A 26,501-nucleotide genomic window follows, 5' to 3' on the forward strand; every position below is an offset into this window, starting at 1 on the left:
AATCTATGAGCATGAAATGTCTTTCCATTTCTTTGTGTCATCTTCAATTTCTTCCATCAATGTTTTATACTTTTCTGAATACAGATCTTTTATCTCTTTGGTTAGTTTTATTCCTTATCTTATGCTTTTTAGTGTAATTGTAAATGGATTGTAGGGTAGTTCTATTTTTAACTTTCTGAGCAAACTCCATGATGTTTTCCAGACTGGCTGGCCCAAATTGCATTCCCACCAACAGCGTAAGAGGGTTTCCCTTTCTCCACATCCTCACCAACACCTGTTGTTCCGTGTGTTGTTAATTTTAGCCATTCTGAACTTGATTTCTATTTCTGCTGCTTCATTATTAGTGTATAGAAATGTAACAGATTTCTGTATGTTGATTTTGTATCCTGAGACTTTACTGAATCCATGTATCAGTTCTAGCAATTTTTGGTGGAGTCTTTCCAGTTTTCTACATAAGGTATCATATTATCTGCAAATAGCATAAGTTTGACTTCTTCCTTGCTTATTTGGATGCCTTTTATTTCTTTTTGTTGTCTAATCGCTGAGGCTAGGACTTCCAGTACTATGTTAAATGACAGTAATGAGAGTGGGCATCCATGTCTTACTCTTGACCATCCCCATTGAGGATGATATCAGCTGTAGGCTTTTTTTATTATGAAATTCATTGTCAAATTGGTTTCCATACAACACCCAGTGCTCATCCCACAGGTGCCCTTCTCAATACCCATCACCCACCCCCCATAAACCCTCAGTTTGTTCTCAGTTTTTATGAGTCGCTTATGTTTTGGCTCCCTCCCTCTCTAACCATTTCTTTTCCTTCTCCTCCCCCATGGTCTTCTGTTAAGTTTCTCAGGATCCACATAGGAGTTAAAACATATGGAATCTGTCCTTCTCTGTATGACTTATTTCATTTAGCATAACACTCTCCAGTTCCATCCACGTTGCTACGAAGGGCCATATTTCGTTCTTTCTCATTGCCATGTAGTACTCCATTGTGTATATAAACCACAATTTCTTTATCCATTCATCAGTTGATGGACATTTAGGGTCTTTCAATAATTTAGCTATTGTTGAGAGTGCTGCTATAAACATTGGGGTACAAGTGCCCCTATGCATCAGTACTCCTGTATCCCTTGGATAAATTCCTAGCAGTGCTACTGCTGGATCATTGGGTAAGTCTATTTTTAAATTTTTGAGGAACCTCCACACTGTTTTCCAGAGCGGCTGCACAACTTTGCATTCCCACCAACAGTGCAAGAGGTTTCCCGTTTCTCCACATCCTCCCCAGCATCTATAGTCTCCTGTTTCATTCATTTTGGCCACTCTGACTGGCGTGAGGTGATATCTGAGTGTGGTTTTGATTTGTATTTCACTGATGAGGAGCAACGTTGAGCATCTTTTCATGTGCCTGTTGGCCATCCGGATGTCTTCTTTAGAGAAGTGTCTATTCATGTTTTCTGCCCATTTCTTCACTGGATTATTCGGTTTTTTTGGGTGTGGAGTTTGGTGAGCTCTTTATAGATTTTGGATACTAGCCCTTTGTCCGAATGTCACTTGCAAATATCTTTTCCCATTCGTTGGTTGCCTTTTAGTTTTGTTGATTGTTTCCTTTGCTGTGCAGAAGCTTTTTATCTTCATGAGACCCCAATAGTTCATTTTTGCTTTTAATTCCCTTGCCTTTGGGGATGTGTCGAGTAAGAGATTGCTACGGCTGAGGTCAGAGAGGTTTTTCCTTGCTTTCTCCTCTAGGGTTTTGATGGTTTCCTGTCTCACATTCAGGTCCTTTATCCATTTTGAGTTTGTTTTTGTGAATGGTGTAAGAAAGTGATCTAGTTTCATCCTTCTGCATGTTGCTGTCCAGTTGTCCCAGCACCATTTGTTAAAGAGACTGTCTTTTTTCCATTGGATATTCTTTCCTGCTTTGTCAAAGATTAGTTGGCCATACTTTTGTGGGTCTGGTTCTGGGGTTTCTATTCTATTCCACTGGTCTATGTGTCTGTTTTTGTGCCAATACCATGCTGTCTTGATGATTACAGCTTTGTATAGAGGCTAAAGTCTGGGATTGTGATGCCTCCTGCTTTGGTCTTCTTCAAAATTACTTTGGCTATTCAGGGCCTTTTGTGGTTCCATACAAATTTTAGGATCGCTTGTTCTAGCTTCGAGAAGAATGTTGGTGCAATTTTGATTGGGATTGCATTGAATGTGTAGATAGCTTTGGGTAGTATTGACATTTTAACAATATTTATTCTTCCAATCCATAAGCATGGAATGTTTTTCCATTTCTTTATATCTTCTTCAATTTCCTTCATCAGCTTTCTATACTTTTCATCATACAGATCTTTTACATCTTTGGTTAGGTTTATTCCTATTTTAGGCTTCTTGGTGCAATTGTGAATGGGATCAATTTCTTTATTTGTCTTTCTGTTGCTTCATTATTAGTGTATAAGAATGCAACTGATTTCTGTACATTGATTTTGTATCCTGCGACTTTGCTGAATTCATGTATCAGTTCTAGCAGACTTTTGGTGGAGTCTATTGGATTTTCCATGTATAATATCATGTCATCTGCAAAAAGCGAAAGCTTGACTTCATCTTTGCCAATTTTGATGCCTTTGATTTCCTTTTGTTGTCTGATTGCTGATGCTAGAACTTCCAGCACTATGTTAAACAGCAGCGGTGAGAGTGGACATCCCTGTCGTGTTCCTGATCTCAGGAAGAAAGCTCTCAGTTTTTCCCCATTGAGGATGATATTAACTGTGAGCTTTTCATAAATGGCTTTGATGATGTTTAAGTATGTTCCTTCTGTCCAGACTTTCTCAAGGGTTTTTATTAAGAAATGATGCTGAACTTTGTCAAATGCTTTTTCTGCATTGATTGACAGGATCATATGGTTCTTATCTTTTCTTTTGTTAATGTGATGTATCACATTGATTGATTTGCAAATGGTGAACCAGCCCTGCAGCCCAGGAATGAATCCCACTTGATCGTGGTGAATAATTCTTTTTATATGCTGTTGAATTCGATTTGCTAGTATCTTATTGAGAAGTTTTGCATTCATATTCATCACGGATATTGGCCTGTAGTTCTCTTTTTTTTACTGGGTGTCTGTCTGGTTTAAGAATCAAAGTAATTCTGGCTTCATAGAATGAGTCTGAAAGTTGTCCTTCCCTTTCTATTTTTTGGAATAGCTTGAGAAGGATAGGTATTATCTCTGCTTTAAACATCTGGTAGCACTCCCCTGGGAAACCATCTGGTCCTGGACTCTTATTTGTTGGGAGATTTTTGATAACTGATTCAATTTCTTTGCTGGTTATGGGTCTGTTCAAGCTTACTATTTCCTCCTGATTGAGTTTTGGAAGTGTGTGGGTGTTTAGGAATCTGTCCATTTCTTCCAGGTTGTCCAGTTTGTTGGCATATAATTTTTCATAGTATTCCCTGATAATTGCTTGTATTTCTGAGGGATTGGTTGTAATAATTCCATTTTCATTCATGATTTTATCTATTTGGGTCATCTCCCTTTTCTTTTTGAGAAGTCTGGCTAGAGGTTTATCAATTTTGTTTATTTTTTCAAAAAACCAACATTTGGTTTCATTGATCTGCTCTATAGTTTTTTTTTAGATTCTATACTGTTTATTTCTGCTCTGATCTTTATTATTTCTCTTCTTCTGCTGGGTTTGGGGTGTCTTTGCTGTTCTGCTTCTATTTCTTTTAGGTGTGCTGTTAGATTTTGTATTTGGGATTTTTCTTGTTTCTTGAGATAGGCCTGGATTGCAATGTATTTTCCTCTCAGGACTGGCTTCGCTGCATCCCAAAGCGTTTGGATTGTGGTGTTTTCATTTTCATTTGTTTCCATATATTTTTAAATTTCTTTTCTAATTGCCTGGTTTACCCATTCATTCTTCCGTAGGGTGTTCTTTAACCTCCATGGTTTTGGAGGTTTTCCAGACTTTTTCCTGTGGTTGATTTCAAGCTTCATAGCATTGTGGTCTGAAAGTATGCATGGTATGATCTCAAATCTTGTATACTTATGAAGGGCTGTTTTGTGACCCAGTATGTGATCAATCTTGGAGAAGGTTACAGGTGCACTCGAGAAGAAAGTATATTCTGTTGCTTTGGAATGCAGAGTTCTAAATATATCTGTCAAGTCCATCTGATCCAGTGTATCATTCAGGGCCCTTGTTTCTTTATTGACCGTGTGTCTAGATGATCTATCCATTTCTGTAAGTGGAGTGTTAAAGTCCCCTGCAATTACCACATTCTTATCAATAAGGTTGCTTATGTCTGTGATGAATCATTTTATATATTTGGGTGCTTCCGTATTTGGCACATAGACATTTATAATTGTTAGCTCTTCCTGATGGATGGACCCTGTAATTATATAATGCCTTTCTTCATCTCTTGTTTCAGCCTTTAATTTAAAGTCTAGTTTGTCTGATATAAGTATGGCTACTGCAGATTTCTTCTGACTTCCAGTAGCATGATAAATAGTTCTCCATCCCCTCACTCTCAATCTGAAGGTGTCCTCAGGTCTAAAATGAGTCTCTTGTAGACAGCAAATAGATGGGTCTTGTTTTTTTATCCAGTATGATACTCTATGTCTTTTGGTTCGAGCATTTAGTCCATTTACATTCAGTGTTATAGAAAGATATGGGTTTAGAGTCATTGTGATGTCTGTAGGTTTCATGCTTGTAGCAATGTCTCTGGTACTTTGTCTCACAGCATCCCCCTTAGGATCTCTTGTAGGGCTGATTTCATGGTGATCAAGTCCTTCAGTTTTTGTTTGTTTGGGAAGACCTTTATCTCTCCTTCTATTCTAAATGACAGACTTGCTGGACAAAGGATTCTCGGCTGCATATTTTTTTTCTGTTCATTACATTGAAGATCTCCTGCCATTCCTTTCTGGCCTGCCAAGTTTCAGTAGAGAGATCAGTCACGAGTCTTATAGGTCTCCCTTTATATGTTAGAGCACATTTATCTCTAGCTGCTTTCAGAATTTTCTCTTTATCCTTGTATTTTGCCAGTTAAACTATGATATGTCATGCAGAAGATGGATTCAAGTTACGTCTGAAGGGAGTTCTCTGTGCCTCTTGGATTTCAATGCCTTTTTCCTTCCCCAGATCCGGGAAGTTCTCAGCTATGATTTCTTCAAGTATACCTTCAGCACCTTTCTCTCTCTCTTCCTCCTCTGGAATCCCAATTATGCGTATATTATTTTGTTTAATTGTGTCACTTAGTTCTCTAAGTCCCCCCTCATACTCCTGGATTTTTTTATCTCTCTTTTTCTCAGCTTCTTCTTTTTCCATAATTTTATCTTCTAATTCACCTATTCTCTTCTCTGCCTCTTCATTTCCAGCTGTAGTCACCTCCATTTTATTTTGCAGCTCATTTATAGCATTTTTTAGCTCCTCCTGACTGTTTCCTAGTCCCTTGATCTCTGTAGTAATAGATTCTCTGCTGTCCTCTGTACTTTTTTCAAGCCCAGCTTTTATGACTATTATTTTAAATTCATTTTCTGCTATATTGCTTAAATCGTTTTTGATCAGTTCGTTAGCTGTCGCTACTTCCTGGAGTTTCTTTTGAGGAGAATACTTCCATTTTGTCATTTTGGATAGTCCCTGGAGTGGCACAGAACTGCAGGGCACTTCCTCTGTGCTGTGTGGAGTAACTTGTGTTGGTGGCTGGGGCCACAGTCAGACCTGGTATCTGCCCCCAGCCCACCACTGGGGCCACAGTCAGACTGGTTCATACCTTATCTTCCCCTTTCCCAAGGGCAGGACTCACTGTGGAGTGGTGTGGCCTCTGTCTGGGCTACTTGCACACTGCCAGTCTTGTGGTGCTGCTTCGATAGGATCTGGTGTATTAGCCGGGGTAGATCCTCAAGGTGCACAGGGGCAGGAGGGGCAGGCTCAGCTCGATTTGCCTTTGCTGGTCTGCTTTGGGAGGGGCTCTTTGGCACTGGGAGGGAGGCAGACCCATCTGAGGGATGGATCTGCAGAAGCACAGCATTGGGTGTTTGCACGGTGCAAGCAAGTTCCTGACAGGAACTGGTTCCCTTTGGGATTTTGGCTGGGGGGTGGGCGAGGGAGATGGCGCTTCCCAGTGCCTTTGTTTCACGCCAAGCTGATCTCTGTCTTCTGTGGCTCAACAATTCTCCTTCCCGTTGTCCTTTAGCCCTCCGAGCAGAGCTGTTGACTTATAACATTCCAGATGTTAAGTCCCGCTGGCTGTCAGAACACACTCCACCCGGCCCCTCTGCTTTTGCAAGCCAAACTCGGGGGCTCTGCCTTGCCGGGTGGGCTGGCTGCCTCTCCACCTCCCTGGCTCCCTCCTGCCAGTCCGTGTAGCGCACACCACCTCTCCACCCTTCCTACCCTCTTCCATGGGCCTCTCTTCTACTCTTGGCTCTGGAGAGTCCGTTCTGCTAGACTTCTGGCAGTTTTCTGGGTAAATTAGGCAGATGTGGGTGGAATGTAAGCGATCAGCAGGATGCAGTAAGCCCATTGTCCTCCTACGCTGCCATCGTCCCCTGAATCCCCTAGCTGTAGTTTTTTTTGTATATGACCTTTATTATGTTCAGGTATGTTCCCTCTAGACTTACTGTGTTGAGGGTTTTTATCATGAGTGGATGTTTCACTTTGTCAAATGCTTTTTCTACATAGATTGAGATGATCATACAGTTTTATCCTTTCTTTTGTTAATGTAGTGTATCACATTGCCTGACTTGTGAATATTGAACCCTTGCAGCCCAGGAATAAATCCCATGTGATTATAGTGAATGATTCTTTTAATGTACTGTTAGATTCAATTTTCTAGTATTTTGTTAAGAATTTTTGCATCCGTGTTCATCAGGGATATTGGCCTGTAGTTCTCTTTTTTCATGGAGTCTTTGTCTAGTCTTGGAAACAGGATAATGCTGGCCTCATAGAATGAGTGTGGAAAATTTCTTTCCATTTCTATTTTTGAATAGTTTGAGAAGAATAGGTATTAACTCTTCTTTAAATGTTTGGTATAATTCCCCTGTGAAGCCATCTGGCCCTGGACTTTTTTTATTGGGAGATTTCTTATTACTGATTCAATTTCTTTGCAAGTTATAGGTCGGTACAAGTTTTCTGTTTCTTCATGTTTCAGTTTTGGTAATTTATATGTTTCTAGGAATTTATCCATTTCTTACAGTTTGTCCGATTTGTTGACATATAATTTTTCATAATATTCTCTTATAATTGTTTATATTTCTGTGGTGTTGGTTGTTATTTCTCCTCTCTCATTTGTGATTTTATTTATTTGGTTTGTTTCTCTTTTTTTCTTGATAAGTGGCTATCAATTTTATTAATTTTCCAAAGAACCAGTTCCTGGTTTCTCTGATCTGTTCTACTGTTTTTTAGTTCCTATATCATTTATTTCTGCTCTAAACTTTATTATTTCCCTTCTTCTGTTTGCTTTAGGCTTTGTTGTTCTTTTTCTAGCTCTTTTAGGTATAAGGTTAGGTTGTTTATTTGAGGTTTTTCTTGCATCTTGAGGTAGGCCTGTATTGCTATATACTTCCCTCTTGGAACTATTTTTGCTATATTCCAAAGGTTTTGGACTGTAATGTTTTCATTTTCATTTGTTTCTATGGTTTTTTTTTGTTTCTTATTTAATTTCCTGTTTGATCCATTTATTCTTTTTTTTAATGAGATTTATTGTAAAATTCCATTTATTCTTTAGGAGAATGTTCTTTAACTTCCATGGATTTGTGGTCTTGCCAAATATTTTCTTCTGGTTGTCTTCAAGTTTCATAGAATTGTGGTCAGAAAAGATGCATGTTACGATCTCAATCTTTTTGTGCTTGTTGAGGTCTGATCTGTGATCTAGTATGTGATCTATTCTGAAGAATGTCCCATGTGCAGAATTTGTATTCATTCTGATGCTTTAAGATGAAATGTTCTGAATATATCTGTTAAGTCCATCTGTTCCAGTGTGTCATTTAAAGCCATTGTTTCCTTGTTGGTTTTCCACTTATTTATCTGCCCATTAATGTAAGGGTGGGTGTTAAAGTCCCCTGCTATTATTGTATTATTATCAATGAGTTCCTTCATATTTGTTATTAATGGTTTTATAGATTTGGGTGCTTCAGTGCTGGGGGCATAAATATTTACAATTTTTTTTATCTTCTTGCTGGATAATCCCCTTTATTATGATATACTGCCCTTATTCTTCTCTTGTTACAGTTTATTCCAGCTTTCTCTTGACATCCATTTGCATGATAAATGTTTCTCCATTGCCTCACTTTCAATCTACAGGGGTCTTTAGGTCTAAAATGAGCCTCTTGTAGGCAACATATAGATGGGTCTTGCTTTTTAATTCCTTTTGACACCCTATCTTTTGTTTATTTATTTACTTCCAGACAGAGAGAGAGAGAGAGAATGGGGGAGGGGCAGAGAGAGAGGAGAGAGAGAGAACATGAAGCAGGCTTCATGCTGTCAACACAGAGCCCAGTGCAGACCTTGATCCCACAAACCGTGAGATAATGACTTTAGCCAAAATCAAGAGTCAAACAGCCGACTGAGCCACCCAGGCCCCCACACCCTATGTCTTTTGATTGAAGCATTTAGTCCATTTACACTGAGAATAATTATTGATATATATGCATTTAGTGCCATTTTATTCCTTGTTTTGTCATTGTTTCTGGAAATTTTCCCTATTCCTTTCTAGCCTTTGTTGCTTTTGGTCTCCTTCTAACTCAAAGAGTCCCTTTTAATATTTCTTTCAGGGCTGGTTTAGTGGTCCTGAACTCCTTTAGTTTTTGTTTGCCTCGGAAATTCTTTATCTTTCTTCCTATTCTGAATGATAGCCTTGCTGGATAGAGTATTCTTGGCTACAGATTTCTCCTATTTAGCACGTTGAATGTATCATCCCACTCTCTTCTGTCTTGCCAAGTTTCTGTAGTCAGACGTGTTGTTAGCATTATGGGTCTTCCCTGGTAAATTAGGGACCTCCTTTGTCTTGCTGCTTTTAGGACTTTTTTTCTTTATCACTACATTTTGCAAATTTAACTGCAATATGTCTTGGTGTTGACCTATTTTTGTTGATTTTGATGGGAGTTCTCTGTGCTTCCTGGATTTGGATGTTTATTTCCTTCCCCAGATTAAGGAACTTTTCAGCTATTATTTCTTCAAATAAACATTCTGCCCCCTTTTATCTCTTCTTCTTCTGGTATTCCTATGATACAAATGTTATTACATTTGATGTAGTCACTGAGTTCCCTAAGCCTACTGTCAAGATCCATCATTCTTCTTTGTCTCTTTTGTTCAACTTAATTATTTTCCATAATTCTATCTTCTATATCATTTATTTGTTCCTCTGCTTCTTCCATCCTTGTGATCATTACATCCAGTAGGCTTCAAATCTCAGATATTGCATTTTTCATTTCTGCCTGATTGTTTTTCAGCTCTTTTATCTCTGTAGTAAGGTTTTCCCTAATGTCTTCCATGCTTTTCTCAAGCCCGGAGAGTATCCTTATAATTGTTGCTTTAAATTCTGCATCAAGCATATTATTTATATCCGTTTCAATTAGTTCTCTGGCCATGACTTTGTCTTGTTCTTTCTTTTAGGATGAATTCCTCTGGCATTTTGTCTAAGTCTCTGTCTTCTTCTATGTGTTAGAAAATTTTTCTGTGCTTTCTGTTCCTGTGAGTAATTGCTTTATGAAGACGAGATCATTGGGGTGTCTGGGTGGCTCAGTTGGTTAAGTGTCCAACTTTGGCTCAGGTCATGATCTTGCAGTTTGTAAGTTAGAGCCCCACATCAGGCTCTGTGCTGACAGCTCAGAGCTTGAAGTCTGATTTGGATTCTGTGTCTTCCTCTCTCTGCTCCTCCCCTACTCACATTCTGTCTCTCTTTCAAAAATAAAAAAAAATAAAAAAATTAATAAAAATTCTTTAAAAAGGAGAGATTATCAAATGTCCAGAGCCTGGAGCTTCAGGAACTTTATCTAGTGTGTGCTGCATGCACTTTGCTGCTGTGTTTTGGCTGCTCTCTCAGGTCAACCATCTGCAGAGGCTCTCCTTGCCTTTAATGGACCTTAGTTTGGACCTTAGTTAGAGTGTGGTGAGTTTAAGTATGTATGCTCTGGTCAGCTTAAATGAAACCTGATGCTATTTTCACTAGAACTGAAGCATTGCAGAACTCTATGGTCAGTAGACTTGGTGCATGCAGGGGTTTATGCTGATCTTCTGGGGAAGGAGCCTGCTGCACTGGTTCTTAAGCACACTTGCTTGAGAAAAGAAGTACCATCAGAATGCAGAGGGGTGGGATCTGGTATAAGCAGGTTAGGCAGCCAATGTTGGTGCTGTGCTGTTTGCCAAATTTGGTTTCTGATAAGGGCAGGAGAGGGAAATGTCACCAGCCAGATCCTTTGTTCCCAGAGAAGGGAGACCGTGCTTGCTGCTCTCAGGGAAACCTTCCAAGAAGAGTGAATAATTTCCCTTCCTGCATACTAGGCATTTTTTACATTTCTACACCACCAGACCACTGTTTTCACACTGTCTGTGTCTGGATTGCTTGCCTGCCTGGAGCAGTGCAGTGCACTTTGGGCTCTATCACAACCAAGTCTGACTTCTAAAACTCCAAACTTTAGGGGCCTGATGTGGAGGATCCCTGTGTTGGTCTTCTGGATAAAGGTCTTGCCACGCTAGGAGTGATGATGGTTTGACCCAGAAGGACTGTAGGGCCAGAGCATAGGGGTGTGGGATTTGGAGCAAAGCAGACTAAACAGCCAATGCCTGGGTTGGCTGCCTTCGGAAGGTGTCTCTGCACCTATGCTGAGGAGCAGGGGAGGGAAATGGCACTTGCAAGGCTCCTTTGTCCCAGGAGAAGTATTGCTACCTCTCACAGATCCACCCCAAGAAGAGGAAACAGTCTGGCCCTGTGCACCTTAGGTAATCCTCAGATCATGCTGTCTGCTCGGGGGTCACTTGCCTGTCTTCTCTCCAGGAGTAGGGCAGCACCCTCAGGTCTCTATATCAGCCAAGCCCATGAACCTCCAAAACTCCACTCCTTAAGCCCTGATGATTGCAAAAGTTCACAAAAATCAGCCCCTCTTGTTTTTCCAGTTAATGACTTTGGGGGAGTGTTCCCCTTGTGTGTATCCCTGTGAGCTCCACTCTCTCTTGCCTTTCTCCGTGATCAGAACTCACTCCCCTCCACAGCATCCATGATCCAATTCTCCCCAAACCACATCTCTGCACTTCCTACCTTGCTCAATGTGGCTTCTTCTCTTTCTCTAGCTGTTCAGTTTGTTCTGTCAGTCCTCAGGTCAATTTCTTGGGTATTCAGAATGATTTGCTAGTTATCTAGCTGTGTTTGAAGGATGAGGCAAGCCTAGGGTCTTCTTACTACACCACCATATTAGCTCCTGTCTCCATATATCATCTTTTCTTTATCCATTCGTCTAATGATGGACACTTGGGTTGCTTTCATATCTTGGCTATTGTAAATAATGCTGCAATAAACATAGTGGTGCATATATCTTTTTGATTGATGTTTTCATTTTTGGGGGTAAATATCCAGTAGTGGAATTAGTGGATTATATGGTAATTCTAGTTTTAATTTTTTGAGGAAACTCCATACTGTTTTCCACAGTGGCTGCACTAATTTGCATTCCCACAAACAGTGCATGACAGTTCCTTTTTCTCCACATCATCACCAACACTTGTTATTTATTGTTTTTTTTTTATTTTAGCCATTCTGACAGGTGTAAGGTGAAGGAAAGCTTCCAAATTCATTCTATGATGCCAGCATTACCCTGATACCAAAACCAGATAAAAACACTACCAAAAAAGAAAAAAAAAAGGAAAATTGGACCACCTGAGTGGCTCAGTTGGTTAAGCATCCAACTCTTGATTTTGGCTCAGGTCATGATCTCACAGTTCATGGGTTTGAGACCCACATCGGGCTCCATGCTATGTCAGTGTGGAGCCTGCTTGGAATTCCATCTCCCTCTCTCTGCCCCTACCCCACTCATGCTTGCTAGTTCTCTCTTTCTCTCAAAATAAAGAAATAAACTTAAAAATATTTAAAAAATTCTTTCATAAAAAATAAAACTACAAGCCAATATCTTTGATAAATATAGATGTAAAAATTCTCAACAAAATATTAGCAAACTGAATCCAATAATACGCTTAAAAATTGTTTACCATGATCAAGTTGGATTTATTCTGGTGATGCATGGGCTCTTCAGTATTTGCAAATCAATCAGCATGATACATCACACTAACAAGAGAAAGGATAAAAACCATAATATCTTCTCAATAGATGTAAAAAAGCATTTGACAAAGTACAACATCCATTCATCAAAGTAGATCTAGAGGAAAAATATCTCGAAATAGTATGTCTTGTAATTTTTTGTTGAAAGGTAGACGTGAGGTATGGGTAAAAAGAACTGAGGTAAATAGGTCTTTAGTAAAGTAGTGGTAAAGTGTGGAGGGGGGAGGGAAAATGTTCTATAGTCCTTTAGGTCTCAACCTCAACCTACACTTCTAAACTGTGAACTTCACCAGTGTTTCTCAGTCATCCCCTCCCACTTAGATGGGACAAGAGGGCTAGGGGGTGCTGAAGTTGGCTATTTCCCTTCTCCCACATAGAAGATGAACATTGGCTGAAGTTGGATATTTCTCTTCTAGTAAATTAGGTTCTGCTAATATCCCAGCAGGTTAGGCTCTGGTTAAGTAATTTGTCCTTGTGAAGAATAGAGTGCTCTGGCATATTTCAAAATGTCTCTTTTTCCTCTCCTCCTGCTAGAAACACAAGGGGATTTTTTTCCTCTGATATTTACTCTGAGGACCTGGTAGAACTCCTAGAACTAAAATTCTCAAAAGCACGAGGGCCTTACTATGACTTAGCTCCCTTAGGATTTTTAACTCTCAGACTTGTCACTCTAAGCCTCTAGTAATTCATCAATTACAGTTCAGATTTCCTACCCCAGCACAGCCTTCCACAAAAGTTTCTGCTTATTAGTTTCTACTCTGGTAGGTTGTGATTCCCTGTTTCTACCTATCTGTCTGTATAACTTTGAAGGCAGCAGTCTTCCCAGTGATCTCACTTCTCTAACAGATCTAAGAAGAGTTGTTGATTTTCCAGTTTTTTCATCTTTTTACTTGCTAAGATGGTGTGGTGACTTCTAAGCTCCTTATATACTAGACTGGAAACCAGAAGTCCAATGTGTTAATTTAAAATATAAAATTTTAAAAAGAAAAAATTCTCAGCTGCACTCATAGTCCAATGATGCCTCATTGCCTTTTGCAAATAATGGTGAGAGGCATGATTGGGCTTGAGACAAGAGTTACAAACTTGTAGTGATAGCCAGTAAGCCCCAAATTTGTCGCATGTCCTTGATCACTTGCTATTCCAGTACTTTAGGTACTTTTTCCACTGTTAACTGAACCAGTGGTTCCCAAAAGTCAGTGGCATCAGAATTATTTTGCGATAATTAATCCTGGCTCCCATCCCCAGAATTTCTGATTTTGGAGGTCTGAGTTAGGCCCGGAGGATTTCTTTGTTTTGTATTTCTTTTTTTTTTGACTGTTTGTTTTTTGCTTCCCAGCCATTCTAATGCATAACAAGATTTAAAAACTGCTACTCTAGATCTCTCAGAAATCTAAAATTCAAATTCCAAGCCTTCAATATACATTTCTTCGGTATGACCTGCAGGTGGTGCTGCTGTAGTATCTCAATATTAGACCAAGAACTAAAAGGAAAAACAAGTTTATGGAGGAAATTAACATACATTTAGGGCCCTAGATCCAACGGGAATAAAAGATCTTATTGTTTAGGTGACAGAACAATAAAGGTTAACTCATACCAATTATATTATTAATATAATACCTTATATTACCTCCCCCCCACCCCAGTGGTTCTGAAATGACATTTTTAACGGTTCTAACTCAAAGGAGGCTATATGTAGGTACCCAGCAGGTTAAGGTTTATAAGTACTTGGACTCCTTTTATAACACCATTGTCTTTAACCACTGGAGACTTGGCATCACCAGAAATCTTCTCTCTTAATCTTTTACAAAAAAACAAACAAAAAATGCCAATGCCTGTGGAGGAATTTGAAGATTTAATAAACCTCTACCATAGATTTCATACGTGGATACTTGTGTCTGAGATCCTGATTCAGAGTGTGAGTACATTCACTTTTCAAGGATGGGCATCTTGATTATAAGACCCAGAAGTCAGCTGAAGGTCTGATACAGGACTAGAATTTCTATCTCCTATTCTGAAAACACCTCTCAAGTAGGTGACGATTTACTTGGCAAAGTGGGTTATCTGGCCACAAGCCTGGCCCAAAGATGGTGCTGGCAGCGCTTAGAGATGAAGTTCAGGGTCTCAATTGCTCCAGGAAATAAGTTTGTAGGTCTCAAGATAGTTATGCCTAAGGCCACATAGGAACATGGTGAGGGAGTGATGGTTTTTATTACTTATCTCTGAGCTTCAAGGGTATAGGTGCCATCAGAAGCAAATGCCTTCCAACTAAAGCAGAGCTTCCCAACTTGTGTGCTGCAACACAGACATTAATTCCCACAGCCTTAAGTGACTGGGTAGAACTTGAGCCAACTGGAGACTAGAGCAGTCAACTCTATGAGTAGTCTCCACTTTACCCATTGCACTATACAAATGTTATCATTTTCTATGTGCACTTTGGCATGAGACAGATTGGGGTTTTTTTTCACATAAATTCTTCCGGGGCTAGGGAAGGCCTGAGCCAGGTCAGTAGTTGGGCCTACTAAACCCAATTCCCCAATACTCCCAACGATCAAGCATAATTTTTTTTAACTGGGTACCACTACCCTCTCTGATAACCAGGACACCTCCTGATTCAATGTGAGCCAGAGATCAATTGAGGGTTATGCTTGAGCCTACCCTATTTTCCTGCCACTGGAAGCTAGAATGCTGTCCAGATATGGGTTCAAGCCATGCAGCACAGTGTCCTCTTGTGGCCTGCTCACTAAGCTACTATCAACTAAGAATATCTCTTTCTCCAACCTATACCCTTATGCACTATCTCCTCATCTGCCTCAGATGTATTCTACACTAGTCCTTCTATCAGTATGACTATCTTAACATAAAGTCAAGTGAGCAGCAGACTCTTAATTCTAGGGTGTCTAGAGGACTATGGCTGGTTCAATGGTCTAGGTTAGTTTATCTCAGATAAGACTCCTTATTGGAAGCACAGCCTCAGGGTAAGATTGTTCAAATATGGAGATGTGTCAGTAGAATGTGAGGGAATAATGGCTTCCTGACCTTTACCTATAGTAAAAGGCAGAAAAGAGTGGCATTGACATGTTTTGTCAAGGCATGGATGTAGTGTGGCTATAAATATGGAATCTTTTCTGAGGGGGCTACCTGCCTATGCATAAGGAGCAAACTATTTTTCTATTACAATAGTCCTCCCTTACCCACAGGAGATATGTTCAAGACTCCTAGTGGATGCCTGAAATCATGGAATAGTATTGGACCCTATATATACTATGTTTTTTCCTATACATACCTATGATAAAGTTTAATTTATAAATTAGGCACAGTAAGGGATTAACAGCAATAATTAATAATAAAATATAACAATATACTGTTATTAAAGTTATGTGAATGTGGTCTCTCAAAATATCTTATTGTACTATATTCACTTTTCTTGTGATGATGTGACATGATAAAATGCCAACATGATGAGATGAAGTGAAGTGAATGACGTAGGCATTGTAACTAGTAGCATTAGCCTACTAGCAACCTTCTGACCATATATCACGAGGATCATCTGCTTCCATACCACTGTTGACTGCAGGTAACTGAAACTGCAGAAGTGAAACCATGGATAAGAGAGGCCTACTGTAACTATCTGCCTCCCAACCATATACCCTTAGGAGGTTAGTAGATCTGTGAAAAATGCCACTAACCCAGAAGGTCCATAGAAGTCTACAGCAACACAGACAAAGCCTGTTGTTGGAATCTCAAGGTCATTAGCTTGAGTCCAGGAATCATCAGGACTGCGAACACAAGGTGAGCATCTCTACCCTGGCCTTTCCTCTTTTTTTTTTTTTTTTAATTTTGTTTATTTTTCACACAGAGAGAGAGAGCATGAGTGGGGAAGGGGCAGAGAGAGGGAGACACAGAATCTGAAGCAGGCTCCAGGCTCTGAGCTGTCAGCACAGAACCCGATGCGGAGCTAGAACTCACGGACCACGAGATCATGACTTGAGCTGAAGTCGGACACTCAACCAACTGAGCCACCCAGGCACGCACCTTGGCCTTTCTCTTGAGGGGCATGTAACTTCCTTCCATCATTCCAAATCTTCAGTAAAGTCTGAAATGCACATTCAGCCTTTTGTGGTGAACCATGTTGAATAAATAGGGCTTCAGAGGGTGTGTCCTGTGCCCTGTTCTCCCACTCACTGAGGCCTGTGTAGGGGTATCATCAAATCAGAGGGAACTATAGTTCAGGACTTATAGGTGGTGACAGGGTGAAGCAAAGGGAAATAGGAGCAAGGATAAGCATGTGGAAGAGAAAAGCAGTACTCAGGGTACAACTCAGTGGTAGACATGAGACAAACTTCCTTTTCCCCTTCAAAATATACCAGAGGGTATGATTCTTGAGAGAACTTTGATAGTTGAGAACCAAGCAACCATTATAATCATATTTTGGGGAAAATATTTAATGGTCTATAAACTACACAATTTAATAAATGTAAAAGGAGACAAAATGTAAAATGGTGTATTATATTCTATACCATTTTGAAGTTAATCTATATCTACAACTAATTACTAATAGATAAATAGGGAGATATAAACTATACCAAAATGCAATAGGTGTAAACTTGTAGGAGGATACTGAGTAAATTTTATTGAAATCTTTATATATTTCTTATTTTAAATAATAGCTTTATTGATATATACTTCATATATCATGGAATTCACCAGTTTAAAGTGTACAATTAAATGGTTTTTAGTATGTTCACAAAGTTGTGCAACTATTACAACAACCAATATTAAGACATTTTCATCCCCTCCAAAAGAAACGCCAAAGTCATTAGCAATCACTCCCAAGCTACCACTAATCAACTTTCTGTCTTGTTTCTAGGGATTTCCTTTTCTGGACAATTCATATAAATGGGCATACAATATGGGGCCTTGTGGTTTGTTTCTTTCACTTAGCATTATGTTGTCAAGTTTCATTCATGTTGTACCATGTGTCACTACTTTATCCCTTTTTTTAAGAGTTAATTTTTAAGTAATCTCTACACCCAACATTGTGCTCGACTCACAACTCCCAAGGTCAAGAGTTGCATGCTCCACCAACTGAGGTAGCCAGGTGCTCCTATCCCTTTTTATGGCAAAGTAATATTTCATTTTGAAGATATACCACTTTTGTTCATCCATTCATCTGTTGATGGACATTTGGTTTTTTATACTATTTGATTATGAATAATGCTACTATAAATAATATTGTACAGTCTTTGTTTGGACATATGTTTTTATTTCTCTTAGGTAGATACCTAGGAGTGGAATTGTTGAGTTATATGGTAACTATATTTAACTTTTTGAGAAACTGCCAGACATTTTTTTTTATTTTTCAAAGTTTTTATTATGAATATCTACTGCTTTTATGATGACAAAAATTGAAAAATATTCTCAGTAGAAATAAGAAACCAGAAAAGTTTCTGTAACTACCATATGCTAATTGAAATTCATTCCAAGATCATCTTATCACCTTCTTTACACGTTTCCTTTTGTCTGACCCCTAGTTTGTGCCCTACTGGTATTGTACCTGAAGGCCATTATGCCTGGAGCAAAAGAAGGGATGGCAACAGCCCTCAGGTTTGAAAGTATGCTTGCTGAGCTCAAGGGACCACAGCAAGCAGGCCCATGTGACTGGAGCAGAACAAGCAAACAAATGACAGTACTAGATGAAGTCAGAGAGGAAATGGTATCAGTCAAGGAAGGCCTCTCTGGCAAGGTAGTATTTGAGCAGCTATCTGGAAGAAAGCATTCCAACCATAGGGAACAGCCAGTACAAAGGCCCTGTGGTAGGAGAATGTTTGGTTTGTTTAAGAAATAGCCAAGGAAACTGGGGTATGCATGAAGTTGAGAATGATGGGTGAGGAAAGCAGGGAGAAGCATGGGGTGGAGCAGATATTGTAGGGCCTTAAAGGTCATTCAGAGGGTATTTCCTTTCAGAGAAATAGGGAGCAATGAGAGAGATTTAAGGAGAGAAAGAACATGATCTGACTTATCTTTTAGAAGAATCCCTCTGGCTACTGTGAGAGGGGAGCCTGCAGGGGTGAACAGGGGCTCTTTAATTACTCTGACTTTCTGAACCAAATTCGAGGAACCCTAAGCTTTACAGAGATATGTACAGGGTATGTACAGATATATCAGCCAGAGTTTTGTGAGTTTTTACTAGCTTAAATTAAATTACAGTGTTTCCTATTTAACACCCTCCAGTATCTTCCCATGGTATTCAGTGAATTCCAGTGTCCTTGCCTGATGACTTCTTTGTCCTCTTCACCTCCTACTGTCCCCCTTCCTCTCTCTGCTCCAGCCATATTGGGCTGCCTTCCTAGTTGCCCTTCTCTCATATTCATCATGTTTATTCCTGCCTCAAAGCCATTGCACTTGTTCCTTCTGCTGGAATGCTCTTTTCTAAGCTCTTCCAATGGTTTGCTTATTATTATTCATATCTCAGCCAAAATGTCACCTTTCCAGAGAGGTCTTCCTTGACCTCTCACTATAAAGTAGCCCCCAGGACACTCTGCACCACAGCACCCAATTTTCTTCCTTCTCAGAACTTATCTATCTTTTTAATTATATTGACTACTTACTGTCTAATTTCATCACTGAAATGTGAGCTCGAGGAGGATAAAGATTTTATTTTATTCAGTGTTGTATTCCCAAGAACCTAGGACAGTATTGGTACATAGTAAACAACTAATAAATGCTTGCTGAACAGAGGAATGTAAGAAAATCAAACCTTTTTCCTCTTGATTTCTCTACCACTGTAGGGATAAATTAGACTTCTTGAAAAAAAAATGTACAAAAAGTAAAGGAGGCTAAAAATAAAGAAAATGCAAAAAGGATAGCAGAGCTTTACAATTAAGCGTGAGTCACTGAAAGAGTCAGACTGCATCTACCTGAAACCAACAGGTAGCATCATATTTAATGGTGAAAGACTGAAAGCCTCCAGCTAAAACCAAGAACAAGACATAAATGTCAACTCTTGCCAATTGTTTTCAACACTGTAGTGTAAGTTCTAGGGAAATTAGGCAAGAAAACAGAATAAAAGACATGCAGATTGGAAAAAAAATAAAACTACCTCTATTTTAGATGACATGATCTTGTATATAGAAAATCCTAAAGAATCCACTAAAAAAAACTGTCAAACCAATAAACAAGTTGAGCAAGGTTGTAGGCAGCTTCCAGAGCAAGAAGGGCTGGTAAATGGGGTTTCCTGCCCCTCCAAAAACTGATGGAGTAACCCACACACTTCCTTATGTACCATTTTCATGGAATGAAATAGTCTACACAAAGACTCTTTCTGCTTTCCTGCAAGCTTCTCCACTGCCCCATCTCCATCACCCCTTTATGAAAAGGTTGAAGGATTATATTCTCATATCCTGTGTGCCCTGTTAGCTGTGCCAGCCAAACTAATCTGTAGTCAAAGTATAGTTGTCTGAGGATAAGGAATTGAGACTCTATAATGTATCTTTTCCTCAGCTTTTGTGTTTTTTCTCCCTCTCTCCCTCCCTTTCTCTGGTTTGTTTTTCACTTGGTTTCCTAGCAAATTTCCTTTTGAGAAATTCCAATATTGTCTCATCTGAACTGAAGAAAATAAGATTTGTCTACACCTCAGCTGCTGCAGGGCTAGCCTGGGAGGCCAGAGGTCCCTTGAAGCCAGGTGTGGGGGTGGCTGGCAGCCTGCACAGCTGGAGATGCAGGGGAGGGTTGGAGCTGTGCAGATTTGTGGGTTTTTTTTTTTGGATGATGGCTTAAGATACTGAAATGATAGGCTTTTGGCTAAGGATCGCGTACATCTCACTAGGGAAGAATGTGGTTGCCTGGAGACTTGCCAACCTGATCAAGATGACTTTAACTGGAAATGGGGGTGGGGTGCAAAACATGCCCATATCAGACCATAAGGCCAGATACTATAGACAGCAGGCATGTCAGTGACAGAAAAATAATAGTGAGAGACACCCAGTGATTTGTAGAAGAAAATTACTGGGAAGGAAATTGGGAATGGCACTTCTAGCTTCAACTGTCAATATGCCAGTGTGAAAAGCGAGAGCAGAAAACAAAAAAAATTGGGATTTTTAATACAAAGAAGTACAAAAATATCAAAGACATAACTTAGAAGAAAGGGATTCACAACTGAAATACCCATGGGCACTCCTAAAGGCATAAACCTGGTAGAAGGATTCAGGTTACCCACCAGTAAGAAGGTGGCCCTTTGCCCACCTGCTCCAAATTTGTGGCATCCTAAGGATCAGGTTAAGAACAGAGAATCAGGGGAGGAAGTACTAAGGGAAACCCAAGAATTGTGGAAATTCACCATTTGCTCATTTGATTAGTACCCTGTACTCATGATAGGGCAGTGAACAAGTCAGACAAGATTCTTGTTCTCATGGAGCTGGTATTGAAGGTAAATAGACAATAAGCACATGAACCAGTAAATTAACAAGATAATTTCAGATAATGAAAAGTTCACAGGAAAATAAAACTGATAGTGAAAGACAGAGAGGAACTATTATAGTTTGGGTGGCCGTGGATGTCCTATCTGCAGAGGTGACTTTTGAACTAAGATCAAAAAAGGAGATAAACCATGCAAACATCTGAGGGAAGAGCATGCAAGCAGAGGAAACAGCAAAGGCAGGATTGCAGCAGGAACAAGCTTGACCTGTTGAGAAAATAGAAGATGGCTATTATCTCATAGTTTTAGTTCTCCCAGATGCAGACACAAAGACAAGACTTTAGGTACAAGTAGTTTATTGGGAGATGTGGGGAATTCCAGTAGATCAGTGGGAAAATGACATAGGGAAAGAAAGTCAGCTGGTAAAAGGTATGTTAATAAGTCAGCTACACAGTGGGTAACAGTCCTAATACCTCAGTGAAACACTTGGAAATGGGCAAAACATGTCTCAGAATTAACTCCACTTAAGGAATAAGAGTCCAAGTACGTATGCTCCAACTCCCAGAGTCATTGGTTGATGTCTGTTCTCCATGAGCAGAGTGACCTTCCAAGTCTCCGGAAAAAGCAGCCAGGCACAAAGATGCAGACATTGGTCAATGGAAAGTAAAAGTGCACTGAAATGACAGATCTAAGGGACATGAGAAGGCATTGACAGTGTTTGCTATACCTAGTAAGCCTGGGGGGCAGAATCAGAAAAAGGGCCAGCTGGAGAGTCAACCAGGGATCAGATCACCTAGGATGAAGGCTAGCTGTAAATTAGTGGCTGGCAAAGGAGTGTGATTTGGCCTGCACAATGCTTTTTCTTGTTTGTGTTTATTTTAATTTTGCTTTGCCAATAATTAAAATCAGAAGATCTCACATCTAAACCTAGATTTCCAGTACTCTTGGGAAAAAATGTAGAGATCTGATAATAGTGAATCCTTAACTGGCAAGGTGACAATCTGTTGGAACTGAGTAGCAGATACCCATTTACAGAAGGGTCTTGTGCTATCCACATAACCAGTCCTCTCTGAGTTTTGGATCAGTGTCTAGGCATTGTAGGATGTGATAAGGAGTTAGGGTTTCATCCTAGGAGTATGGGCAAGTTTTAAGCTGAGGACTGATGCAATCAGTGCATTCTGTGTGCAGAAAGAGTCATGAGTAGAAGCAGGTAGACAAGTAAGGAGTCTATGTGGGTAGCCTGGAGAAAAGACAGTGGGGTCTTAGACATGAGCTACAGTAGAGATGAAAATCAGTGAAGGAATTACATATATAACTTGGAGTGGATTTGAAAGAATGTGCTGATATAAGGAAAAGGAGACAACTAGGATTACACCCACATTTCTGGCTTTAGTGTATATGTGTATAGTACTACAGCTCACTGAGATTGGGAAAACCAGGAGGAACTGGTTTGAGGGGAAAATCAAAAGTTCTATTTTGAACATAGTATGTTTGAGATGCCTATTAGATATCCAAGTGAAGATGTGAGACAAGGTATATGAGGTATCTCTTAGATACGAGGAGTGAGGTCAGGGGAGACAAATTTGGGAGTTATAAGAATATAAAAATGGAAATACACCTTCCACTTCCGGCAACATTGTATATGAGATATACTGACAATAACTTTCTCCTACAACACACCTAGAAATACTGTATAAAAGATAACAAATAGGGGCGCCTGGGTGGCGCAGTTGGTTAAGCGCCCGACTTCAGCCAGGTCACGATCTCGCAGTCCGGGAGTTCGAGCCCCGCGTCAGGCTCTGGGCTGATGGCTCCGAGCCTGGAGCCTGTTTCCGATTCTGTGTCTCCCTCTCTCTCTGCCCCTCCCCCGTTCATGCTCTCTCTCTGTCCCAAAAAAATAAATAAACGTTGGAAAAAAAAAGATAACAAATATCCCTTTAAATACATTGCTGAGCTCAAAAGGAGCCAAGTGAAATCCCCAAGAGCCAAAACAGGAGTGACACTTAAATGAAGAGCCCTGGGCTGATGTTGCGAGTGGGGGAGAAGCAGAGAGGGAAGGAGACAGAGGATCCAAAGCCAACTCTGCGCTTATAGCAGAGAGCCCAATGTGGAGTTCAATCTCACTAACCATGAGACTATGACCTGAGCCTAGGTTGGGTGCTTAGCCGACTGAGCCACCCAGGCTCCCCCAATTTTTTTTTATTTGAGAGAAAGAGAGAGAGAGAGCACGAGCAAGGGAGAGGGGCAGAGGGAGAGAGAAAGAAAATCTCAAGCAGCCTCCACGTTCAATGCAGAGCCCAGTGCAGAGCTCAATTCCACAACCCTGGGATCATGACCTGCGCCAAAATCAAGAGTTGGATACTCAACCGATTGAGCCACCCAGGTGCCCTGGCCTTTAATACATTTTGAGTGTATTTTTGTGTATAGTGTAAGAAAGTGGTCTAGATTCATTCTTTTTCACATAGTTGTCTCATTTTCCCAACACCTTTTGTTGAAGAGACTTTTTTTCCCATTGCATATTCTTATGAGATGGTATTTTTATCTGCTTGCTTTACTTGGTGCTGTGGGGCTTCCACTGGTTTCTGTTGGTGATGCTGAGTAGACAGAAAGAGTTTACCCCAGGCCATCCCACAAGGATGAAGAGTGCCTCTTGTGCTAGGCCACTTGTGGTGGAATCCCCCATGCCCAGGCAACCCAGCTACCTGTTTTCTCTTGGTGGATAATGGAAGTACCAGGGATGATGAGGAAAAACATTTCTTCTGGCCCCTTATTGTCAATTGATTTTCCCTGTTGATGCTGCCAGTTTCACCTCGGGTTGTCATCAGGATTTCCTTTCCATCTGGGGGAAAAGTGAATATACTTGGGCCTCTTTTTGTTGCTAGGTAGGCAATCAGTAGACTTTAGTCATGAGTAGCCTTCTTCTTTAGGGTTCAATCATAAATTGTCCTGTTGACTTTTCCTCCAATCCTTTCCATCTTTCGGAATTCTCTTTTGATTGCTCCTTGCATTATTTCCTGGGTTTATCTTATCATTGAGTCTATATCATCTTGTTCAGGAGAAATGAGTCTATGCCATCTCAGACCTCCCCATTTATTTTCTTTTAATTATTTCTATTTTTAGTTTTTTTTTACTATTTTTTGTTGAGATTCTCTATTGTTCAATTATTACAGCCATATTTTTCCTTTCCCATTTATAAAAAACTTTAAAGTCCTTGTTTACCAATTCCAACATATGACTTATCTCAAGTTGGTTTATACTGACTTCTGTTTTTCTTGACATTGGCTCACATTTTCTTGTTTTTTCACAAGTCTATTAATTTTTATTTTATCTTTGACCTTATGTATTATACAGTGTAGACACTGTAGATTTTGTTTTTTTCCTCTAAGGAGTGATTTTTGTTCTAGTGGACAAATAAATCACTGGTTGATAATTTTGAACATGTGGGGGCATGGTTTCACATTTTTTAAGGGTGTATCTGTTTCAATTTTGCCCTTAGTCTTAAGGGAAGTCCCTTCATTTTTGGAAATAGTCTCCACTCCAATGTCAAGTGTCTTCTGGGATTTCAGTGGAAACTTTGGGATATTTACCCCTCACTTGGCAGTACTCAAACTGCAAACTCTGTCTTCCCTGAAGTGGACAGCAGATAAAATCTCTGTTCAGGATTTTTAGCCTTCTAGCTGTTGTTTATTGCTAGGTCCTTGGAATGCCCCCAAGCATGTGAAGTTCAGGATTAGTCAAGGATTTTAGTTCCCTCCACAGTCCCTTTTTACCAGACTTCTCTTTGCAATTCTCAGCTGTTCTCACAAATCCAAACTCTGTTTTCTGACACTTCAACCAAAAATGGTATGACTTTCTGCTTTAAGCCATTCTGTGACACAAGAATTGAGGATTGTTCTCAGGGGATAGTACATATAATTTTGGATCTCAACCTGTGAGATTCTCTTCTTTTTAAGGGTCGGATCTCTTTCAGTTTCTGCCTGATTTTGTTCAATCAATTTCCAATCATTCAAGTAGTTGGTCATTTTTCAAATAGTAGTTTTAAAGAGATTTGTCTAGAGTTTATTATTGTTATCTGCAGGAAGGCTAATATGATACAACCTACTCCACTATTACTGGAGCCCAAACTCTCTTGTACCCTCTCTTTTAACTCAGAGCCTCATATTTCAGATCTAAGCTATTGTAATAGACTCCATACTGGCTCCATGCCTCCAGTGGCTCTTGTAATCCATGCTGTGCATTATTGTCAAAATGATTTTTAAACATAAAAATCTGATCCTGGTATCTTGTGATTACAATTCTTAAGTGCCTTTCCCTCTTCAATATATACAAAATAAAGTCAAAATTCCTTAGTGTGACCAGGTTCATGCCTATCTCTTCAGCTTTATATTTGGATAGCTGCTCATCCCCCTTGACAGCTATGCTGAATTACTTGCAGTTTCTCTATTATGCCCTGCTATCTTGTCCTGGGGGCTTTTGAACACTGCCTTCTCCTTGATATTAAAACAAAAAATTTAAAAATATTATACTTTGATAACAATAACAGACATTTATTGAGTACATTCTATGTGCCAGGTGCTGCACTAGCAGCTTTTGCAGTATTTTTTTATTTAGTTTTTGCAACAACCTTATGAAGTACGTACCACTGTAATCCTCATTTTGCAAATGGTAAAACTGGCTCAGAGGTAGTAAATGGTAGAGAAGGATTATTCTAGAATCAGACTATTCTGTACTGTCTCCCACTCAAGCAACATATACTTACAGGACTTAGAAATGAAAGAATTAAGATCGCCCTTGAGAGTTAAACTGTTCAATTAACATAAGATGAATATTAACAGAGATATGTAGTGACATCTTAATAAGACAGAATGGCTCCCTTGTCTGCAAGGCTTGATTGCAACCTGATGGAAATCATTCACATATATAAAGAAATAATGTGTCAAACAGAAGGGCAGGTGGTCAACTATGAATGCCTACACATAAAAAGCCACAGAGACAACAAGAGCAGCTCCCTCCAGACATTTCCAAAGAATATAGTATCTTAGCTTAAAGACCTAACCCTGATAACCACCATACTTTTTGTGGACAGGGAGATATCCAGGTTTCTCAGCCAATTATTTTAATGCATTTAAAACATATAACTAGTTTTCTTCACCTTTATTTCATGCTCATTAGACAAGCTTCTTGTTATAATTTTGACTTCTACTAGTCCTTGCCTACAGGTAAGAAAATGCTCAAGTAAGGTGTACATATATGTTTTGCAACCATGAGAGGAACCAGACTAACAGAACATGCTGAGGATGGTATGCCTAAGATGGCAGAGAAAAAGAGATATGTCCTGAATCCTACATGATATTACAAAGTCACTGAATCAAGCAGCCTGTAACCTTCCCTGTCACTAGAGCTCTTATTGTGAGTGAGAAAGAACACGTCCTTTGTTGATTACATCAGTTGATTTGGCATTTTCTGTTATATGCTGCCAAAAGCAACCCAACTTATGGAGTGAGGCAAATGCCAAAGTCCTTAATGAATGTGGACACAGGGGGAATTACTGGGATATTGGCAGATAGCAGTAAGTTGGAGGAAGGGTAATATTATTGATGTCATGAACAGGGATTTTTACACAAGAATTGGAAATAATGGCTTGTAAGGGAAAACAGAGAGCAAGGATACATAATTCACATTCCTGATGTATGTCATATAAAAGAAAAATCACCTATAGGAAAAGTGGTGTGCTAAGGGACCATCTAGACTGTAGCTATGGCAAGAGACTGATGGAATGTTTCAAGAAGAAACTGAGAGGATTTGGCTGATCAAAAGTGTGAGTTCCAGGGGGTACAGTACAAGG

This window comes from Felis catus, chromosome X (genome assembly GCF_018350175.1).
Source record: "Felis catus isolate Fca126 chromosome X, F.catus_Fca126_mat1.0, whole genome shotgun sequence".
Lineage (NCBI taxonomy): Eukaryota > Metazoa > Chordata > Mammalia > Carnivora > Felidae > Felis > Felis catus.